Genomic DNA, 21,951 nt, shown 5'->3' with positions numbered 1-21,951 from the left:
GGGTTAGTGTAAGCCTTCGGGGAAGGTTTAGGCTTAGGGTTCGGGGTAGGGTTAGGGCTAGGGGACGGGGACGGTTAGGGTCCAGTTGATGGTACGACAACGGTTTAGGCGGAGCGTACGTGTGAGGGCATGGGTTAGTGTTAGCGTACGGGTTAGGATTAGGAGACGGGTTAGGTTAAGGCTTCAGGGAATGGTTAGGGTTAGGTTTCGGGTAAGGGGACGGGCACGGTTTAGGGTCCAGGTGAGGGTACGACAACGGTTTAGGGGGGAGGGTACGTGTGAGGGCACGGGTTAGTGTTAGCGTACGGTTTAGGATTAGGGGAGGGGTTAGGGTAATGTTTCGGGGAAGTTTTAGGGTTAGGGTTAGGGCTAGTGTTAGGGTTAGGGGACGGGGACGGTTTAGCGTCCAGGAGTGGGTATGACAACGGTTTAGGGGGAGCGTACCTGTGAGGGCACGGGTTAGTGTTAGCGTACGGGTTAGGATTAGGGGATGGGTTAGGGTAAGGCTTCGGGGGAGGGTTAGGCTTAGGGTGCGGGCTAGGGTTAGGGTTAGGGGACGGGGACGGTTTAGGGTCCAGGTGAGCGTACGACAACTGTTTAGGGGGAGCGTACGTGTGACGGCATGGGTTAGTGTTAGCGTACGGGTTAGGATTAGGGGATGGGTTAGGGTAAGGCTTCGGGGAAGCGTTGGGGTTAGGGTTCGGGCTAGGGTTAGGGGACGGGGATGGTTTAGGGTCCAGGTGAGTGTACGAGAACGGTTTAGGGGGAGCGTACGTGTCAGGGCACGGGTTACTGTTTGCATACGGGTTAGGATTAGGGGACTGGTTAGGGTAAGGCTTCGGGGAAGGCTTAGGGTTAGGGTTTGGGCTAGGGTTAGGGTTAGGGGAAAGGACGGTTTAGGGTCCAGGTGAGGGTATGACAACGGTTTAGGTGGAGCGTACGTGTGAGGGCACGGGTTAGTGATAGCGTACGGTTTAGGATTAGGGGACGGGTTAGGGTAAGGCTTCGGGGAAGGTCTAGGGTTAGGGTGCGGGCTAGGGTTAGGGTTAGGGGACGGGGACGGTTAGGGTCCAGGTGAGGGTACGACAACAGTTTAGGGGAAGCGTACATGTGAGGGCACGGGTTAGTGTTAGCGTACGGGTTAGGATTAGGGGATGGGTTAGGGTAAGGCTTCGGGGAAGGGTTAGGGTTAGGGTATGGGCTAGGGTTAAGGTTAGGGGACGGGGACGGTTTAGGGTCCAGGTGAGGGTACGAAAACGGTTTAGGGTGAGCGTACGTGTGACGGCACGGGTTAGTGTTAGCGTACGGGTTAGGATTAGCGGACGGGTTAGGGTAAGTCTTCGGCGAAGGGTTAGGGTTTGGGTTCGGGTTAGGGGATGGGGACGGTTTAGGGTCCAGCTGAGGGTACGACAACGGTTTAGTGGGAGCGTACGTGTGAGGGCACGGGTTAGTGTTAGCGTACAGGTTAGGATTAGGGGATGGGTTAGGATAAGGCTTCGGGGAAGGGTTAGGGTTAAGGTTCGGGCTAGTGTTAGGGTTAGGGGATGGGGACGGTTTAGGTTCCAGGTGAGGGTACGACAACGGTTTAGCGGGAGCGTACGTGAGAGGGCACAGGTTAGTGTTAGCGTACGGGTTAGGATTAGGGGACGGGTTAGGGTAAGGCTTCGGGGAAGTGTTAGTTTTAGTGTTCGGGCTAGGGTTAGGGTCAGGGGGCCGGGACGGTTTAGGTTCCAGGTGAGTGTACGGCAACGGTTTAAGGGGAGCGTACGTTTGAGGGCACGGGTTGGTGTTAGCGTACGGGTTAGGATTAGGGGATGGGTTAGGGTAAGGCTTCGGGGAAGGGTTAGGGTTAGGGTTCGGGCTAGGGTTAGGGTTAGGGGACGGGGACGGTGTAGGGTCCAGGTGAGGATACGAAAACGGTTTAGGGGTGTGTACGTGTGATGTCACGGTTTAGTGTTATCGTACGGTTTAGGATTAGGGGATGGGTTAGTGTAAGGCTTCGGGGAAGGTTTAGGGTTAGGGTTCGGGCTAGGGTTAGGTTTAGGGGACGGGGACGGTTTAGGGTCCAGGTGAGCGTACGACCACGGTTTAGGGGGAGCATACTTCGGAAGGCACGGGTTAGAGTTAGCGTACGGGTTAGGATTAGGGGACAGGTTAGGGTAAGGTTTCTGAGAAAGGTTAGGGTTAGGTTTCGGGCTAGGGTTAGTGTTAGGGGACGGGGACAGTTTAGGATCCAGGTGAGGGTACGACAACGGTTTAGGGGATGCGTACATGTGAGGGCACAGGTTAGTGTTAGCGTATGGGTTAGGATTAGGGGACGGGTTAGTGTAAGGCTTCGGGAAGGTTTAGGGTTAGGGTTCGGGCTAGGGTTAGGGTTAGGGGACGGGGACCGTTTAGGGTCCAGGTGAGTGTACGACAACGGTTTAGGGGGAGCGTATGTGTGCGGGCATGGGTTAGTGTTAGCGTACGGTTTAGGATTAGGGCACGGTTTATGGTAAGGTTTTGGGGAAGGGATAGGGTTAGGGGACAGGGACGGTTTAGAGTCCAGGTGAGGGTACGACAACTGTTTAGGGGGAACGTAGGTGTGAGGGCATGGGTTATTGTTAGCGTACGGGTTAGGATTTGGGGAGGGGTTAGGGTAAGGATTCTGGGAAGGGTTAGGGTTAGGGTTCGGGCCAGGGTTAGGGTTAGGGGATGGGGATTGTTTAGGGTCCAGGTGAGTGTACAACAACGGTTTAGGGGGAGCGTATGTGTGAGGGCACGGGTTAGTGTTAGCGTACGGGTTAGGATTAGGGCATGGGTTACGGTAAGGTTTCGGGGAAGGGATAGGGTTAGGGGACGGGGACGGTTTAGGGTCCAGGTGAGTGTACGACAACGGTTTAGGGGGAACGTACGTGTGAGGACACAGGTTAGTGTTAGTGTATGGGTTAGTATTAGGGGACAGGTTAGGGTAAGGTTTCGGGGAAGGGTTAGGGTTAGGGTTCGGGCCAGTGTTAGGGTTAGGCGATGGGGTTGGTTTAGGGTCCAGGTGAGTGTACAACAACGGTTTAGGGGGAGCGTACATGTGAGGGCACGTGTTAGTGTTAGCGTACGGGTTAGGATTAGGGGACGGTTTAGTCTAAGGCTTCGGGGAAGGGATAGGGTTAGGGTTCAGGCTAGGTTTAGGGTTAGGGGACGGAGACGGTTTAGGGTCCAGGTGAGGTTACGACAACGGTTTAGGGGGAGCGTACGAGTGAGGGCACGTGTTAGTGTTAGCGTACGAGTTAGGATTAGGGGATGTGTTAGGGTAAGGCTTCAGAGAAGTGTTAGGGATAGGGTTTGGGCTAGGGTTAGGGTTAGGGAAGGGGAAGGTTTAGGGTCCAGGTGAGAGTATGACAACGGTTTAGGGGGAGCGTACGTGTGAGGGCACAGGTTAGTGTTAGCGTACGCGTTAGGATTAGGGGACGGGTTAGGGTAAGGCTTTGGGGAAGGGTTAGTGTTAGGGTTCGGGCTACGGTTAGGCTTAGGGGACGGGAATGGTTTAGGGTCCAGGTGAGGGTACGACAACGGTTTAGGGGAAGCGTACGTGTGAGGGCACGGGTTAGTGTTAGCGTACGGTTTAGGTTTAGGGGACGGGTTATGGTACGGCTTCGGGGAAGGGTTAGGTTTAGGGTTCGGGCTAGGGTTACGGTTAGGGGACGGGGACGGTTTAGGGTCCAGGTGAGGGTATGACAACGGTTTAGGGGGAGCGTACGTGTGAGGGCACGGGTTAGTGTTAGCGTACATGTTAGAATTAGGGGATGGGTTAGAGTAAGGCTTCGGGGAAGGTTTAGGGTTAGTTTTCGTGCTAGGGTTAGGATTAGGAAACGGTAACCTTTTAGGGTCCAGGTGAGTGTATGACAACGGTATAGGGGGAGCGTACGTGTGAAGGTACGGGTGTTAGGGTACGGGTTACGATTAGGGGACGTGTTAGGGTAAGACTTCGAGGAAGGGTTAGGGTTAGGGTTCGTGCTAGGGTTAGCGTTAGGGGACGGGGACGGTTTACGGTCCAGGTGAGGGTTAGACAACGGTTTAGGGGGAGCGTACGTGTGAGGGCATGGGTTAGTGTTAGCGTACGGTTGAGGATTAGGGGACGGGTTAGGGTAAGGCTTCGGAGAAGTGTTAGTGTTAGGGTTCGGGCTAGGGTTAGGGTTAGGGGAATGGGACGGTTTAGGGTCCAGGTGAGGGTACGACAAAGGTTTAGGGGGAGCGTACGTGTGAGGGCAAGGGTTAGTGTTAGCGTATGCGTTTGGATTGTGGGACGGGTTAGGATAAGGCTTCGGGGAAGGGTTAGGGTTAGGTTTCGGGCTAGGGTTAGGGGACGGGGACGGGGACGTTTGAGGGTTCAGGTGAGGGTACGAAAACGGTTTAGGGGGAGCGTACGTGTGAGGGCAGGGGTTAGTGTTAGTGTTCGGGTTAGGATTAGGGGACGGGTTAGTGTAAGGCTTCAGGGAACCGTTAGGGTTAGTGTTCAGGCTAAGGTTAGGGTTAGGGGACAGGTACGGTTTAGGGTCCAGGAGAGGGTACGACAACGATTTAGGGGGAGCGTACGTGTGAGGGCATGGGTTAGTGTTAGCATACGGGTTAGGATTAGGGGACGTGTTAGGGTAAGGCTTCAGGGAAGGGTTAGGGTTAGGGTTCGGGCTAGGGTTAGGGTTAGGGTATGGGGACGGTTTAGGGTCCTGGTGAGGGTACGACAACGGTTTAGGTGGAGCGTACATGTGAGGGCACGTGTTAGTGTTAGCATCTGGGTTACGATTAGGGGACGGGTTAGGGTAAGGCTTCGGAGAAGTGTTAGGTATAGGGTTCGGGCTAGGGTTAGGGATAGGTGACGGGGACGGTTTAGGGTCCAGGTGAGAGTACGACAGTGGTTTAGGGGAGCGTACGTGTGAGGGCACTGGTTACTGTTAGCGTACGGGTTAGGATTAGGGGACGGGTTAGGGTAAGGCTTCTGAGAAGGGTTAAGGTTAGTTTTCGGGCTACGGTTAGTGTTAGGGGACGGGGACCGTTTAGGACCCAGGTGAGAGTACGACTACGGTTTAGGGGGTGCGTACGTGTGAGGGCACGGGTTAGTGTTAGTGTACAGGTTAGGATTAGGCGACGGGTTAGGGTAAGGCTTCGGGGAAGGGTTAGGGATAGGGTTTGGGCTAGGGTTAGTGTTAGGGGATGGGGACGGTTTAGGGTCCAGGTGAGGGTACGACAACGGTTTAGGGGGAGCGTACGTGTGAGGGCACGGGTTAGTGTTAGCGTACGGGTTAGGATTAGGGGACCGGTTATGGTAAGGCTTCGGGGAAGGGTTAGGGATAGGGTTTGTGCTAGGGTTAGGGTTAGGGTTTGGACTAGGGTTAGGGTTAGTTAAGGGGACAGTTTAGTGTCCAGGTGAGGGTACGACAACGGTTTAGGGTGAGCGTATGTGTGAGGGCACAGGTTAGTTTTAGCGTACGGTTTACGATTAGGGGAGGGGTTAGGGTAAGGCTTCGCAGAAGTGCTAGTGTTAGGGTTCGGGCTAGGGTTAGGGTTAGGGGACGGGGACGGTTTATGGTCCAGGTGAGGGTATGACAACGGTTTAGGGGGAGCATACGTTTGAGGGCACGGGTTGGTGTTAGCGTACGGGTTAGGATTATGGGACGGGTTAGGATATGGCTTCCGGGAAGGGTTATTGTTAGATTTCGGGCTAGTGTTAGGGTTAGGGGTTGGGGACGGTTTAGGGTCCAGATGAGGGTACGACAACGGTTTAGGGGGGAGGGTACGTGTGAGGGCACGGGTTAGTGTTAGCGTACGGTTTAGGATTAGGGGAGGGCTTAGGGTAATGTTTCGGGGAAGATTTAGGGTTACGGTTCGAGCTATGGTTTGGGTTAGGGGACGGGGACGGTTTAGCGTCCAGGAGTGGGTACGACAACGGTTTCGGGGGAGCATACGTGTGAGGGCACGGGTTAGTGTTAGCGTACGGGTTAGGATTAGGGGACGGGTTAGGGTAAGGCTTCGGGAAAGGTTTAGGGTTAGGGTTTGGGCTAGCGTTAGGGTTAGGGGATGGGGACGTTTTAGGGTCCAGGTGAGCGTACGGCAACGGTTTAGGGTGAGCGTACGAGTGATGGCACGGGTTAGTGTTAGCGTACGGGTTTAGATTAGGGAACGGGTTAGGGTAAGGCTTCAGGGTAGGGTTACGGCTAGGGTTCGAACTAGGGTTAAAGTTAGGGGACAGGGACTGTTTAGGGTCCAGGTGAGGGTACGACAGCGGTTTAGGGTGAGTGTATGTGTGATGGCACAGGTTAGTGTTAGCGTATAGCTTAGGATTCGGGGACGGGTTAGGGTAAGGCTTCGGGGAAGTGTTAGGGTTAGGGTTAGGTTTCGGGCCAGGGTTAGGGGACGGGGACGATTTAGGGTCCAGGTGAGGGTACAACAATGGTTAATTGGGAGCGTACGTGTGCGGGCATGGGTTAGTGTTACCGTACGGGTTAGGATTAGGGGACGGGTTAGGGCAAGGCTTCGGGGAAGGGTTAGGGTTAGGGTTCGGGCTAGGGTTAGGGTTACGGGACGGGGACGGTTTAGCGTCCAGGTGAGGGTACGACAACGGTTTAGGGGGAGCATAGGTGTGAGGGCACGGGTTAGTGTTAGCGTATGGGTTAGGATTATGGGACGGGTTAGGATAAGGCTTCGGGGAAGTGTTAGGGTTAGATTTCGGGCTAGGATTAGGGGTTGGGGACGGTTTAGGGTCCAGGTGATGGTACGAGAACAGTTTAGGGGGAGCGTACGTGTCAGGGCACGGGTTAGTCTTAGCGTATGGGTTAGGATTAGGGGACGGGTTAGGGTAAGGCTTCGGGGAAGGTTTCGGGTTAGGGTTTGGGCTGAGGTTAGGGTTAGGGGACGGGGACAGTTTAGGTCCAGGTGAGTGTACGACAACGGTTTATGGGGAGCGTACGTGTGAGGGCACGGGTTAGTGTTAGCGTACGGGTTAGGATTAGGGGACGGGTTAGGGTAAGGCTTCGGGGAAGGGTTAGGGGTAGGGTTGGCGCTAGGGTTAGGGGACGGGGATGGGGACGGTTTAGGTTTCAGGTGAGCATAAGAGAACGGTTTAGGGGGAGCGTACGTGTGAGGGCACGGGATAGTGTTAGCGTAAAGGTTAGGATTAGGGGACGGGTTAGGGTAAGGCTTTGGGGAAGGGTTAGGGTTAGGGTTCGGGCTAAGGTTAGGGTTAGGGGACAGGTACGGTTTAGGGTCCAGGAGAGGTTACGACAACGATTTACTGAGAGCGTATGTGTGAGGGCACGTGTGAGCGTTAGTGTACGGGTTAGGATTAGGGGACGGGTTAGTGTTAGATTTCGGGAAGGGTTAGGGTTAGGGTTCCGGCTAGGGTTAGGGTTAGGGGACGGGGACGGTTTAGGGTCCAGCTGAGGGTACGACAACGGTTTAGCGGGAGCGTACGTGTGAGGGCACGGGTTAGTGTTAGCGTACGGGTTAGGATTAGGGGATGGGTTAGGGTAAGGCTTCGGGGAAGGGTTAGGGTTAGGGTTCGGACTTGGGTTAGGGATAGGGGACGGGGACGGTTTAGGGTCCAGGTGAGGGTATGAGAGCGGTTCAGGGGGAGTGTACGTGTGAGGGCATGGGTTAGTGTTAGCGTGCGGGTTAGGATTAGGGTACGTGTTAAGTTAAGGTTTCGGGGAAGTTTTAGGTATAGGGTTCGGGCTGGGGTTAGGGTTAGGGGACGGGGACGGTTTAGGTTCCTGGTGAGGGTACGACAGCGGTTAAGGGGGAGCATACGTGTGAGGGCACTGGTTAGTGTTAGCGTGTGGGTTAGGATTAGGGGATGGGTTAGGCTAAGGCTTCGGGGAAGGGTTAGGGTTAGGGTTTGGGCTAGGGTTAGGGGACGGGGACGGGGAAGGTTTAGGGTCCAGGTGAGGGTACGACAACGGTTTAGGGGTAGCGTACGTGTGAGGGCACGGGTTAGTGTTAGCTTAAGTGTTAGGATTAGGGGACGTTTAGGGTAAGGCTTCGGGGAGGGGTTAGGTTTAGGGTTCGGGCTACGGTTAGGGTTAGGGGATGGGGACGGGTTAGGGTCCAGGTGAGGGTACGACAACGGTTTAGGGGTAGCATACGTGTGAGGGCATGGGTTAGTGTTAGCGTACGGCTTAGGATTAAGGGACGTGTTAGGGTAAGGCTTCGGGGAAGGGTTAGGGTTAGGGTTCGGGCTAGCGTTAGGGTTAGGGGACGGGGACGGTTTAGGGTCCAGGTGAGTGTACGACAACGGTTTAGGGGAAGCATACATGTGAGGGCACGGGTTAGTGTTAGCGTACGGGTTTGGATTAGGGGACGTGTTAGGGTAAGGCTTCGGGGAAGGTTTAGAGATAGGGTTCAGACTAGGGTTAGGGAACGGGGACGGTTTAGGGTCCAGGTGAGGGTACGACAACGGTTTATGGGGAGCGTATGTGTGAGGGCACGGGTTAGGGTTAGCGTACGGGTTAGGATTAGGGGACGGGTTAGGGTAAGGCTTCGGGGAAGTGTTAGGGTTAGGCTTCGGGCTAGGGTTAGGGTTAGGGGACGGGGACGGTTTAGGGTCCAGGCGAGCGTACGACAATGGTTTAGGGGGAGCATATGTGTGAGGGCACGGGTTAGTGTTAGCATACAGGTTAGGATTACGCACGGGTTAGGGTACGGCTTCGGGGAAGGGTTAGGTTTAGGGTTCTGGCTAGGGTTAGGGTTAGCGAACGGGGACGGTTCAGGGTCCAGGTGAGGGTATGACAACGGTTTAGGGGGAGCGTACGTGTGAGGACACGGGTTAGTGTTAGCGTATGGGTTAGTATTAGGGGACGGATTAGTGTAAGACTTCTGGAAAGGGCTAGCGTTAGGGTTCAGGCTAGGGTTAGGGTTAGCGGACAGGGAAGGTTTAGGGTCCAGGTGAGGGTACGATACCGGTTTAGGGGGAGCGTACGTGTGAGGGCATGTGTTAGTGTTACCGTACAGGTTAGGATTAGGGGACGGGTTAGGGTAAGGCTTCGGGGAAGGGTTAGGGTTAGGGTTCGGGCTAGGGTTAGTATTAGTGTACGGGGACGGTTTAGGGTCCAGGTGAGGGTACCTCAATGGTTTAGGGGGAGCATACATGTGAGGGCACGGGTTAGTGTTAGCGTACGTGTTAGGATTAGGGGACGGGATAGGGTAAGGCTTCGGGGAAGGGTTAGGGTTAGATTTCGGGCTAGAGTTAGGGTTAGGGGACGGGGACAGTTTAGGGTCCAGGTGAGGGTACGACAATGGTTTAGGGGGAGCATTCGTGTGAGGGCACGGGTTAGTGTTAGCGTACAGGTTAGGATTAGGGGATGGGTTAGGGTAAGGCTTCGGGAAAGGGTTAGGGTTAGGGTTCGGGCTAGGGTTAGGGGATGGGGACGGGGACGGTTTAGGGTCCAGGTGAGTGTACCTGAACAGTTTAGGGGGAGCGTTCGTATGAGGGCACGGGTTAGTGTTAGCGTACGGGTTAGGATTAAGGGACGGGTTAGTGTAAGGGTTCGTGGAATGATTAGCGTTAGGGTTCGGGCTAGGGTTAGGGTTAGGGGACGGGGACGGTTTAGGGTCCAGGTGAGGGTATGACAAATTTTAGGGGGAGCGTACGTGTGAGGGCACGGGTTAGTGTTAGCGTACCGGTTAGGATTAGGGGACGGGTTAGGGTAAGGCTTCGGGGAAGGGTTAGCGTTAGGGTTCGGGCTAGACTTAGGGTTAGGGGACAGGGACGGTTTAGGGTCTAGGTGGGGGTACGACAACGGTTTAGGGAGAGCACAGGTGTGAGGGCACGGGTTAGTGTTAGTGTACGGGTTAGGATTAGGGGCCAGGTTAGGGAAAGGCTTCGGGGAAGGGTTAGGGTTAGGGTTCGGACTAGGGTTAGGGTTAGGGGACGGGGACGGTTTAGGGTCCAGGTGAGGGTACGACAACGGTTTAGGGGGAGCGTACGTGTGAGGGCAAGGGTTAGTGTTAGCGTACTCGTTAGGATTAGGGGACGGGTTAGGGTAAGGCTTCGCAGAATGTTTAGGGTTAGGTGCCGGGGATGGTTTAGGGTCCAGGTGAGGGTACGACCACGGTTTAGGGGGAGCATACGTGGGAAGGCACAGGTTAGAGTTAGCGTACGGGTTAGGATTAGGGGACGGGTGAGGGTAAGGCTTCGGGGAAGGGTTAGGGTTAGGGTTCGGGCTAGGGTTAGGGTTAGGGGACGGGGACTGTTTAGGGTCCAGGTGAGTGTACGACCACGGTTTAGGGGGAGCGTATGTGTGAGGGCACGGGTTAGTGTTAGCGTACGGGTTATGATTATGGGACGGGTTAGGGTAAGGCTTTGGGGAAGTGTTAGGGTGAGGGTACTGGCTAGGGTTAGGGTTAGGGGACGGGGACTGTTTAGGGTGCAGGTTAGGGTACGGCAATGGTTTAGGAGGAGCGTATGTGTGAAGGCACGGGTTAGTGTTAGCGTACGGGTTAGGACTAGGGGACAGGTTAGTGTAAGGCTTCGTGGAAGTGTAGGGTCAGGGTTCGGGCTAGGGTTAGGATGAGGGGATGGGGACGGTTTAGGGTCCAGGTGAGGATACGACAACGGTTTAGGGGGGGCGTACGTGTGAGGGCACAGATTAGTGTTAGCGTACGGGTTAGGATTATGGGACGTGTTAGGGTAAGGCTTCGGGGAAGGGTTAGGGTTACGGTTCGGGCTAGGCTTAGGGTTAGGGGACGGTGACGGTTTAGGGTCCAGGTGAGGGTACGACAATGGTTTAGGCGGAGCGTACGTGTGAGGGCACTGGTTAGCGTTAGTGTATGGGTTATGACTAGTGGAGGTGTTAGGATAAGGCTTCAGGGAAGGGTTAGGGTTAGGGTTAGGGTTTGGGCTAGGGTTAGGGTTAGGGGATGGGGACGGTTTAGGGTCCAGGTGAGGGTATGAAAACGGTTTAGGGGGAGCGTACGTGTGAGGGCATGGGTTAACGTTAGCGTACGGGTTAGGATTAGGGGACGGGTTGGAGTAAGGGTTCGGGGAAGGGTTAGGGTTGGGGTTCGGGCTAGGTTTAGGGTTAGGGGACGGGGACGGTTTAGGGTCCAGGTGAGGGTATGTCAGCGGTTGAGGGGAGCGTACCTGTGAGGGCACGGGTTAGTGTTAGCGTATGGGTTAGGATTAGGGGATGGGTTAGGGTAAGTTTTCGGGGAAGGGTTAGGGTTAGGGTTCGGACTAGGGTTAGCGTTAGGGGACGGGGACGGTTTAGGGTCCAGGTAAGTGTATGACAACGATTTAGGGGGAGCGTACATGTGAGGGCACGTGTTAGTGTTAGCGTACGGGTTTGGTTTATGGGACGGGTTAGGGTAATGCTTCGGGGAAGGTTTAGGGTTAGGGTTCGAGCTAGGATTAGGGTTAGGGGACGGGAACGGTTTATGGTCCAGGTGAGGGTACAACAATGGTTTAGGGGGAGCGTACGTGTGAGGTCACGGGTTAGTGTTAGCGTACGGGTTTGGATTAGGGGAAGGGTTAGGGAAAGGCTTCGGGGAATGGTTAGGGTTAGGGTTTGGGCTAGGGATAGGGTTAGGGGACGGGGATGGTTTAGGGTCCAGGTGAGGGTACCTCAATGGTTTAGGGGGAGCGTACGTGTGAGGACAGGGGTTAGTGTTAGCGTACGGGTTAGGATTAGGGGACGGGTTAGTGTAAGGCTTCTGGAAAGGGTTAGCATTAGGGTTCGGGCTAGGGTTAGGGTTATGGGACGGGAACAGTTTAGGGTCCAGGTAAGGGTACGTCAACGGTTTAGGGGGAGCGTACGTGTGAGGGCACGGTTTAGTGTTAGCGTACGGGTTAGGATTAGGGGACGGGTTAGGGTAAGGCTTTGGGGAAGTGTTAGTGTTAGGGTTCGGGCTAGGGTTAGTGTTAGGGGAGGGGGACGGTTGAGGGTCCAGGTGAGGGTACGACAACGGTTTAGGGGGAGCGTACTTGTGAGCGCACGGGTTAGTGTTAGCGTACAGGTTAGGATTAGGGGATGGTTTAGGGTAAGGCTTTGTGGAAGGGTTAGGGTTAGGGTTCGGGCAAGGGTTAGGGGATGGGGACGGGGATGGTTTAGGGTCCTGGTGAGGGAACGACAACGGTTTAGGGGGAGAGTACGTGTGAGGGCACGGATTCGTGTTAGCGTACGGGTTAGGACTATGGGACGTTTTAGGGTAAAGCTTCGCGGAAGGGATAGTGTTAGGATTCGGGCTACGGTTAGGGTTAGGGGATGGGGAAGGTTTAGGGTCCAGGTGAGGGTACGACAACGGTTTAGGGGGAGTGTACGTGTGAGGGCACGGGTTAGTGTTAGCATACATGTTAGGATTAGGGGATGGGTTAGGGTAAGGCTTCGGGGAAGGGTTAGGGTTAGGGTTCAGGATAGGGTTAGGGTTAGGGGACGGGGACGGTTTAGGGTCCAGGTGAGGGTAACTCAACAGTTTAGGGGGAGCGTACGTGTGAGGGCACGGGTTAGTGTTACCGTACGGTTTAAGATTAGGGGACGGGTTAGTGTAAGGCTTCGTGAAATGGTTAGCGTTAGGGTTCGGGCTAGGGTTAGGGTTAGGGTTAGGGGACGGTTTAGGGTCCAGGTGAGGGTACGACTAAGGTTTAGGGGGAGCGTACGTCTGAGGACACGGGTTAGTGTTTGCGTACGAGTTAGGATTAGGGGACGGGTTAGTGTAAGGCTTCAGGGAAGGGTTAGGGTTAGGGTTCGGGCTAGGTTTATGGTTAGGGGACGGGAATGGTTTAGGGTCCAGGTGAGGGTACAACAACGGTTTAGGGGGAGCGTACGTGTGAGGGCATGGATTAGTGTTAGCGTACGGGTTTGGATTAGGGGAAGGGTTAGGGAAAGGCTTCGGGGAAGGGTTAGAGTTAGGTTTCGGGCTAGGGTTAGGTTTAGGGGACGGGGATGGTTTAGGGTCCAGGTGTGGGTACCTTAATGGTTTAGGGGGAGCGTACGTGTGAGGGCACGGGTTAGTGTTAGCGTACGGGTTAGGATTAGGGGACGGGTTAGTGTAAGGCTTCTGGAAAGGGTTAGCGTTAGGGTTCGGGCTAGGGTTAGGGTTATGGGACGGGAACGGTTTAGGGTCCAGGTAAGGGTACGTCAACGGTTTAGGGGGAGCGTACGTGTGAGGGCACGGGTTAGTGTTAGCGTACAGGTTAGGATTATGGGATGGTTTAGGGTAAGGCTTCGGGGAAGGGTTAGGGTTAGGGTTCTGGCTAGGGTTAGGGGAGGGGGATTGGGATGGTTTAGGGTCCAGGTGAGGGTACGACAACGGTTTAGGCGGAGAGTACGTGTGAGGGCACGGATTCGTGTTTGCGTACGGGTTAGGACTATGGGACGGGTTAGGGTAAGGCTTCGCGGAAGTGATAGTGTTAGGATTCGGGCTAGGGTTAGGGTTAGGGGACGGGGAAGGTTTATGGTCCAGGTGAGGGTACGACAACGGTTTAGGGGGAGCGTACGTGTGAGGGCACGGGTTAGTGTTAGCGTACGGGTTAGGATTAGGGGACGGGTTAGGGTAAGGCTTTCGGGAAGGGTTAGAGTTATGGTTCGTGCTAGGGTTATGGTTAGAGGACGGGGACACTTTAGGGTCCAGGTCAGGGTACAACTACGTATTGGGGTAGTGTACGTTTGAAGGCACGGGTTACTGTTAGAGTACGGGTTAAGATTAGGGGACGGGTTAGGGTAAGCCTTCGGGGAACGTTTAGGGTTAGGGTTTGGGCTAGGGTTAGGGTTAGGGGACGGAGACGGTTTAGGGTGCAGGTAAGGGTAGGACAACGGTTTAGGGGGAGCGTACGTGTGAGGGCACGTGTTAGTGTTAGCGTACGGGTTAGGATTAGGGGACGGGTTAGTGTAAGGCTTTGGGGAATGGTTAGGGTTAGGGTTCGGGCGAGACTTAGGGTTAGGGGACGGGGACGGTTTAGGGTCTAGGTGAGGGTACGACAACGGTTTAGGGAGAGCGTACGTGTGAGGGCACGGGTTAGTGTTAGCGTACGGGTTAGGATCAGCTGATGGGTTAGGGAAAGGCTTCAGGGAAGGTTTAGGTTTAGGGTTCAGACTAAGGTTAGGGTTAGGGGACGGGGACGGTTTACGGTCCAGGTGAGGGTACGACAACGGTTTAGGGGGAGCGTACGTGTGAGGGCAAGGGTTAGTGTTAGCGTACTGGTTAGGATTAGGGGACGGGTTAGGGTAAGGCTTCGCAGAAGTGTTAGGGTTGGGTGACGGGGATGGTTTAGCGTCCAGGTGAGTGTACGACCACGGTTTAGGGAGAGCGTACGTGGGAAGGCACGGGTTAGAGTTAGCGTACGGGTTAGGATTAGGGGACGGTTTAGGTTAAGGCTTCGGCGAAGGGTTAGGGTTAGGGTTCAGGCTAGGGTTAGGGTTAGGGGACGGGGACTGTTTAGGGTCCAGGTGAGGGTACGACCACGGTTTAGGGGGAGTGTACGTGTGAGGGCACGGGTTAGTGTTAGCGTACGGGTTATGATTATGGGCCGTGTTAGGGTAAGGCTTCGGGGAAGGGTTAGGGCGAGGATACTGGCTAGGGTTAGGGTTAGGGGACGGGGACGGTTTAGGGTGCAGGTGAGGGTACGACAATGGTTTAGGAGGAGCGTACGTGTGAAGGCACGGGTTAGTGTTAGCTTACGTGTTAGGACTAGGGGACGGGTTAGTGTAAGGCTTTGGGGAAGGGTTAGGGTTAGGGTTCTGGCTAGGGTTAGGATTAGGGGACGGGGACGGTTTAGGGTCCAGGTGAGTATACGACAACGGTTTAGGGGGAGCGTACGTGTGAGGGCACAGATTAGTGTTAGCGTACGGGTTAGGATTAGGGGACGTGTTAGGTTAAGGGTTCGGGGAAGGGTTAGTGTTAGGGTTCGGGCTAGGCTTAGGGTTAGGGGACGGGGACGGTTTGGGGTCCAGGTGAGTGTACGAAAACGGTTAAGGGGGAGTGTACGTGTGAAGGCACGGGTTAGTGTTAGCGTGCGGGTTAGGATTAGGGTACGGGTTAGGTTAAGGTTTCGGGGAAGTGTTAGGTTTAGGGTTCGTGCTAGGGATAGGGTTAGGGGACGGGGACGGTTTAGGGTCCAGGTGAGGGTACGACAGCGGTTAAGGGGGAGCGTACGTGTGAGGGCACGGGTTAGTGTTAGCGTACGGGTTAGGATTAGGGGACGTTTAGGGTAAGGCTTCGGGGAGGGGTTAGGTTTAGGGTTCGGGCTACGGTTAGGGTTAGGGGACGGGGACGGGTTAGGGTCCAGGTGAGGGTATGACAACGGTTTAGGGGTAGCGTACGTGTGAGGGCACGGGTTAGTGTTAGCGTACGGGTTAGGATTAGGGGACGGGTTAGTGTAAGGCTTCGGGGAAGGGTTAGAGTTAGGGTTCAGGCTAGGGTTAGGGGACGGGGACGGTTTAGGGTCCAGGTGAGGGTACCACAACGGTTTAGGGGGAGCGAACGTGTGAGGGCACGGGTTAGTGTTAACGTACGGGTTAGTTTTAGGGGACGGGTTAGGGTAAGGCTTCGGGGAAGGGTTAGGTTTAGGGTTCGGGCTAGGGTTGTCTTAGGGGACGGGGACGGTTTAGGGTCCAGTTGAGGATACCACAACGGTTTAGGGAGAGCGTACGTGTGGGGGCATGGGTTAGTGTTAGAATATGGATTGGGATTAGGGGACAGCTTAGTGTAAGGCTGCGGGGAATGATTAGGTTTAGGGTTCGGGCTAGGGTTAGGTTTAGGGGATGGGGATGGTTTAGGGTCCAGGTGAGGGTACAACAACGGTTTAGGGGGAGTGTACGTGTGAGGGCACGGTTTAGTGTTAGCATACGGGTTAGGACTAGGGGACGGGTTACGATAAGGCTTCGGGGAAGGGTTAGGGTTAGGGTTCAGGCTAGGGTTAGGGTTAGGGGACGGGGACGGTTTAGGGTCCAGGTGAGTGTATGACAACGGTTTAGGGGGAGCGTACGTGTGTGGGCACGGTTTAGTGTTAGCATACGGGTTAGTATTCGGGGACGGGTTAGGGTATGGCTTCAGGAACGGTTAGGTTTAGGCTTCGGGTTAGGGTTAGGGTTAGGGGACGGGGACGGTTTAGGGTTCAGGTGAGTTTACCACAACGGTTTAGGGGGAGCGTACGTGTGGGGGCACGTGTTAGTGTTAGCGTATGGATTAGGATTAGGGCACAGGTTAGGGTAAGGCTTCGGGGAAGGGTTAGGGTTAGGGTTCTGGCTAGGGTTAGGGTTAGGGGACGGGAACGGTTTAGGGTCCAGGTGAGGGTACGACAACGGTTTAGGGGGAGCATACGTGTGAGGGCACGGGTTTGTGTTAGCGTACGGGTTAGGATTAGGTGATGGGTTAGTGTAAGGCTTCGGGGAAGGGTTAAAGTTAGGGTTCAGGCTAGGGTTAGGGTTAGGGGACGGGAACGGTTTAGGGTCCAGGTGAGGGTACAACAACGGTTTAGGGGGAGCGTACGTGTGAGGGCATGGGTTAGTGTTAGCGTACGGGTTTGGATTAGGGGAAGTGTTAGGGAAAGGCTTCAGGGAAGGGTTAGGGTTAGGGTTCGGGCTAGATTTGGGTTAGGGGACGGGGATGGTTTAGGGTACAGGTGAGGGTACCTCAATGGTTTAGGGGGAGTGTACGTGTGAGGACACGGGTTAGTGTTAGCGTACGGGTTAGGATTAGGGGACGGGTTAATGTAAGGCTTCTGGAAAGTGTTAGCGTTAGGGTTCAGGCTAGGGTTAGGGTTATGGGACGGGAACGGTTTCAGATCCAGGTAAGGTTACGTCAACGGTTTAGGGGGAGCGTACGTGTGAGGGCACGGGTTAGTGTTAGCGTACGGGTTAGTATTAGGGGACAGGTTAGGGTAAGGCTTCGGGGCAGGGATAGGGTTTGGTTTCGGGCTAGGGTTAGGGTTAGGGGACGGGGACGGTTTAGGGTCCAGGTGAGGGTACGAGAACGGTTTAGGGGGAGCGTATGTGTGAGCGCACGGGTTAGTGTTAGCGTACAGGTTAGGATTATGGGATGGGTTAGGGTAAGGCTTCGGGGAAGGGTTAGCATTAAGGTTCGGGCTAGACTTAGGGTTAGGGGATGGGGACGGTTTAGGGTCTAGGTGAGTGTACGACAACGGTTTAGGGGGAGTGTACGTGTGAGGGCAAGGGTTTGTGTTAGCGTACGTGTTAGGATTATGGGACGGGTTAGGGTAAGGCTTCGAGGAAGGGTTAGAGTGAGGGTACGGGCTAGGGTTAGGGTTAGGGGACGGGGACGGTTTAGGGTGCAGGTGAGGGTACGACAATGGTTTAGGAGGAGCGTACGTGTGAAGGCACAGGTTAGTGTAAGCGTACGGGTTAGGACTAGGGGAGGGGTTTGTGTAAGGCTTCGGGGAAGAGTTAGGGATAGGTTTTGGGCTAGGGTTAGGATTAGGGTACGGGGACGGTTTAGGGTCCAGGTGAGGATACGACAACGGTTTAGGGGGAGCGTATGTGTGAGGGCACAGATTAGTGTTAGCGTACGGGTTAGGATTAGTGGACGGTTTGGGTAAGGCTTCGAGGAAGGGTTAGGATTAGGGTTCGGGCTAGGCTTAGGGTTAGGGGACGGGGACAGTTTAGGGTCCAGGTGAGGGTACGACAATGGTTTACGGGGAGCGTACTTGTGAGGGCACGGGTTAGCGTTAGTGTATGGGTTATGACTAGGGGAGGTGTTAGGGTAAGGCTTCGGGGAAGGGTTAGGGTTAGGGTTCGGGCTAGGTTTAGGGTTAGGGGATGGGCACGGTTTAGGGTCCGGGTGAGGGTATGACAACGGTTTAGGGCGAGCATACGTATGAGGGCACGGGTTAGCGTTAGCGTATGGGTTAGGATTAGGGGACGGGTTAGAGTAAGGCTTCGGGGAAGGGTTAGGGTTAGGGTTCGGGCTAGGGTTATGGTTAGGGGACGGTTTAGGGTCCAGGTGAGTGTACGACAATGGTTTAGGGGGAGCGTAAGTGTGAGGGCACAGGTTAGTGTTAGCGTACGGGTTAGGAGTAGGGGACTGGTTAGGGTATGGCTTCGGGGAAGGATTAGGTTTAGGGTTCGGGCTAGGGTTAGGGTTAGGGGACGGGGACGGTTTAGGGTCCAGGTGAGGGTATGACACTGGTTGAGGGGAGCATACGTGTGAGGGCACGGGTTAGTGTTAGCGTACGGGTTAGGATTAGGGGATGGGTTAGTGTAAGGCTTCAGGGAAGGGTTAGGGTTAGGCTTAGGGCTAGGGTTAGGGTTAGGGGACGGGCACGGTTTAGGGTCCAGGTGAGGGTACGACAACGGTTTAGGGGGAGCGTACGTGTGAGGGCAGGGTTAGTGTTAGTGTACTGTTTAGGATTAGGGGACGGGTTAGTTTAAGGCTTCGCAGAAGTGTTAGGGTTGGGTGACGGGGATGGTTTAGCGTCCAGGTGAGGGTACGACCACGGTTTAGGGGGAGCGTACGTGAGAAGGGACGGGTTAGAGTTAGCGTACAGGTTAGGATTAGGGGACGGTTTAGGGTAAGGCTTCGGGGAAGGGTTAGGGTTAGGGTTCGGGCTAGGGTTAGGGTTAGGGGACGGGGACTGTTTAGGGTCCAGGTGAGGTTACGACCACGGTTTAGGGGGAGCGTACGTGTGAGGGCATGGGTTAGTGTTAGCGTACGGGTTATGATTATGGGACGGGTTAGGGTAAGGCTTCGGGGAAGGGTTAGGGTGAGGGTACTGGCTAGGGTTAGGGTTAGGGGACGGGGACGGTTTAGGGTGCAGGTGAGGGTACGACAATGGTTTAGGAGGAGCGTACGTGTGAAGGCACGTGTTAGTGTTACGTACGTGTTAGGACTAGGGGACGGGTTAGTGTAAGGCTTCGGGGAAGGTTTAGGGTTAGGGTTCAGGCTAGGGTTAGGATTAGGGGACGGGGACGGTTTAGGGTCCAGGTGAGGATACGACAACGGTTTAGGGGGAGCGTACGTGTGAGGGCACAGATTAGTGTTAGCGTACGGGTTAGAATTAGCGGACGTGTTAGGGTAAGGCTTCGGGTAAGGGTTAGGTTTAGGGTTCGGGCTAGGCTTAGGGTTAGGGGACGGGGACGGTTTGGGGTCCAGGTGAGGGTACGAAAACTGTTAAGGGGGAGTGTACGTGTGAAAGCACGGGTTAGTGTTAGCGTGCGGGTTAGGATTAGGGTACGGGTTAGGTTAAGGTTTCGGGGAAGTGTTAGGTTTAGGGTTCGGGCTAGGGTTAGGGTTAGGGGACGGGGACGGTTTAGGGTCCAGGTGAGAGTACGACAGCGGTTAAGGGGGAGCGTACGTGTGAGGTCACGGGTTAGTGTTAGCGTACGGTTTAGGATTAGGGCACGTTTAGGGTAAGGCTTCGGGGAGGGGTTAGGTTTAGTGTTCGGGCTACGGTTAGGGTTAGGGGACAGGGACGGGTTAGGGTCCAGGTGAGGGTATGACAACGGTTTAGGGGTAGCGTACGTGTGAGGGCACGGGTTAGTGTTAGCGTACGTGTTAGGATTAGGGAACGGGTTAGGGTAAGGCTTCGGGGAAGGGTTAGGGTTAGGGTTCGGGCTAGGGTTAGGGTTAGGGGACGGGGAAGGTTTATGGTCCAGGTGATGGTACGACAACGGTTTAGGGGGAGCGTACGTGTGAGGGCACGGGTTACTGTTAGCTTACGGGTTAGGACTAGGGGACGGGTTAGGGTAAGGCTTCGGGGAAGGGTTAGGGTTAGGGTTCGGGCTAGGGTTAGGGTTAGGGGATGGGGACGGTTAAGGGTCCAGGTGAGGGTACGACAACGGTTTACGGGGAGCATACGTGTGAGGGCACGGTTTAGGGTTAGCGTACGGTTTAGGATTAGGGAACTGGTCAGTGTAAGGCTTCGGGGAAGGGTTAGGTTTAGGGTTCAGGCTAGGGTTAGGTTTAGGGGTCGGCAACAGTTTAGGGTCCAGGTGAGGGCACAACAACGGTTTAGGGGGAGTGTACTGTGAGGGCACTGGTTAGTGTTAGCGTACGGGTTTGGATTAGGGGAAGGTTTAGGGAAAGCCTTCGGGGAAGGGTTAGGGTTAGGGTTCGGGCTAGGGTTTTGTTAGGGGACGGGGATGGTTTAGGGTCCAGGTGAGGGTTCGACAACGGTTTAGGGGGAGCGTACGTGTGAGGGAACGGGTTAGTATTAGCGTACAGGTTAGGACTAGGGGACGGGTTAGTGTAAGGCTTCGGGGTAGGGTTAGGTTTAGGGTTCGGGCTAGGCTTAGGGTTAGGGGACAAGGACGGTTTAGGGTCCAGGTGAGGGTACGTCAATGGTTTAGGGGGAGCGTACGTGTGAGGGCACGGGTTAGCGTTAGTGTACGGGTTATGACTAGGGGGGTGTTAGGGTAAGGCTTCGGGGAAGGGTTAAGGTTAGGTTTCGGGCTAGGGTTAGCGTTAGGGGTTGGGGACGGTTTAGGGTCCAGGTGAGGGTATGACAACGGTTAAGGGGGAGCGTATGTGTGAGGGCACGGGTTAGCGTTAGCGTACGGGTTAGGATTAGGGGACGGGTTAGAGTAAGGCTTCGGGGAAGGGTTAGGGTTAGGGTTCGGGCTAAGGTTAGGGTTAGGGGAAGGGGACGGTTTAGGGTCCAGGTGAGTGTACGACAATGGTTTGGGGGAACGTACATGTGAGGGCACGGGTTAGTGTTATTGTACGGTTTAGGATTATGGGATGTGTTAGCGTAACGCTTCGGGGAAGGGTTAGGTTAGGGTTCGGGCTAGGGTTAGGGTTAGGTTACAGGGACAGTTTAGGGTCCAGGTGAGGGTACGACAACGGTTTAGGGGGAGCGTACGTGTGAGGGTAGGGGTTAGTGTTAGCGTACGGGTTAGGATTAGGGGATGGGTTAGGGAAAGGCTTCGGGTAAGAGTTAGGGTTAGGGTTCGGGCTAGGGTTAGGTTTAGGGGACGGGGACGGCTTAGGGTCCAGGTGAGGGTACGACAACGGTTTAGGGGGAGTGTTCGTGTGAGAGCATGGGTTAGTGTTGGCGTACGGTTTTGGATTATGGCACGGGTTAGGGTAAGGCTTTGGGGAAGGGTTACGGTTAGGGTTTGGGCTAGGTTTAGGGTTAGGGAATGGGGACGGTTTAGGGTCCAGGTGAGGGTACGACAACGGTTTAGGGGGAGCGTACGTTTGAGGGCATGGGTTAGTATTAGCGTACGGGTTAGCTTTAGGTGACGGCTTAGGGTATGGCTTCGTGGAAGGGTTACGGTTAGGGTTCGGGATAGGGTTAGGGGACGGGATCAGGGACGGTTTGGGGTCCAGGTGAGTGTACGACAACGGTTTAGGGTGTGTGTACGTGTGAGGACATGGGTTAGTGTTAGCGTACATGTTAGGATTAGGAGACGGGTTAGGGTAAGGCTTCGGGGAAGGGTTAGGGTTAGGGGACGGGGACGGTTTAGGGTCCAGGTGAGGGTATGACAATGGTTTAGGGGGATCGTACGTGTGAGGGCAGGGGTTAGTGTTAGCGTACGGGTTAGGATTGGGGGACGGGTTAGGGTAAGACTTAGGGGAAGGTTCATGGTTAGGGTTCGGGCTAGGGTTAGGGTTAGGGGACGGGGACGGTTTAGGGTCCAGGTGAGGGTACGACAACGGTTTGGGGGAGCGTACGTGTGAGGACACGGGTTACTGTTAGCGTACGGGTTAGGATTAGGGGACGGTTTAGGGTTAGTCTTCGGGGAAGGGTTAGGTTTAGGGTTCGGGCTAGGGTTAGGGTTAGGGGACGAGGACGGTTTAGGGTCCAGGTGAGGGTTCGACAATGGTTTAGGTGGAGTGTACGTGTGTGGGCATGGGTTAGTGTTAGCGTACGGGTTAGGATTAGGGGACGGGTTAGTGTAAGGCTTCGGGGAAGGGTTAGGGTTAGGGTTCGGGCTAGGGTTAGGGTTAGTGGACGGGGACGGTTTAAGGTCCAGGTGAGGGTACCACAATGGTTTAGGGGGAGCGTACGTGTGACGGCATCGGTTAGTGTTA

The sequence above is a fragment of the Orcinus orca genome, chromosome 2 (genome assembly GCF_937001465.1).
Source record: "Orcinus orca chromosome 2, mOrcOrc1.1, whole genome shotgun sequence".
NCBI classification, from domain to species: Eukaryota; Metazoa; Chordata; class Mammalia; order Artiodactyla; family Delphinidae; genus Orcinus; species Orcinus orca.
The sequence above is the reverse complement of the archived record's forward strand: the minus strand, read 5'-3'. Positions refer to the sequence as shown.